Source organism: Nannospalax galili, unplaced genomic scaffold (assembly GCF_000622305.1).
Source record: "Nannospalax galili isolate Female #2095 unplaced genomic scaffold, S.galili_v1.0 scaffold146, whole genome shotgun sequence".
Lineage (NCBI taxonomy): Eukaryota > Metazoa > Chordata > Mammalia > Rodentia > Spalacidae > Nannospalax > Nannospalax galili.
The window spans coordinates 2,297,313-2,297,807 of record NW_008357929.1 but is presented as its reverse complement, the minus strand read 5'-3'; positions in this window follow the sequence as shown (position 1 = coordinate 2,297,807).

Below are 495 nucleotides of genomic sequence, written 5' to 3'. Positions count from 1 at the left end.
GGGTTTGTTATATATGGCTTTAATTATGTTGAGGTATGTTCCCTCCAGTCCAGTTCCCTCTAGGACTTTGAAAATAAATCCATGTTGAATTTTGTCAAAGGCCTTCGATACATCTACTGAGATGACCATGTGGTTCTTGTCTTTGAGCCCACTTATATGATTTATGATGTTTATTGACTTAGATATATAACCATCCCTGCATCTCTGGGATAAAGCCTACTTGATCATGGTGGATGATCTTTTTGATGTGTGTCTATATGTGGTTTGCAAGTATCTTGTTGAGAATTTTTCATCTATGTTCATTAAGGATGTGGGTCTATAGTTTTCTTTTTTGGTTGTATCTTTACCTGGCTTTGGTATTAGAGTGATGCTGGCTTCATAGAAGAAATTTGGAAGTTTTCCATCCATTTCTATCTTTTTGAATGAATTAAGTATTATTGGATGTAGATCTTCTTTAAATGTCTGATAGAATTCTGCTGTAAATCCATCTGGTCC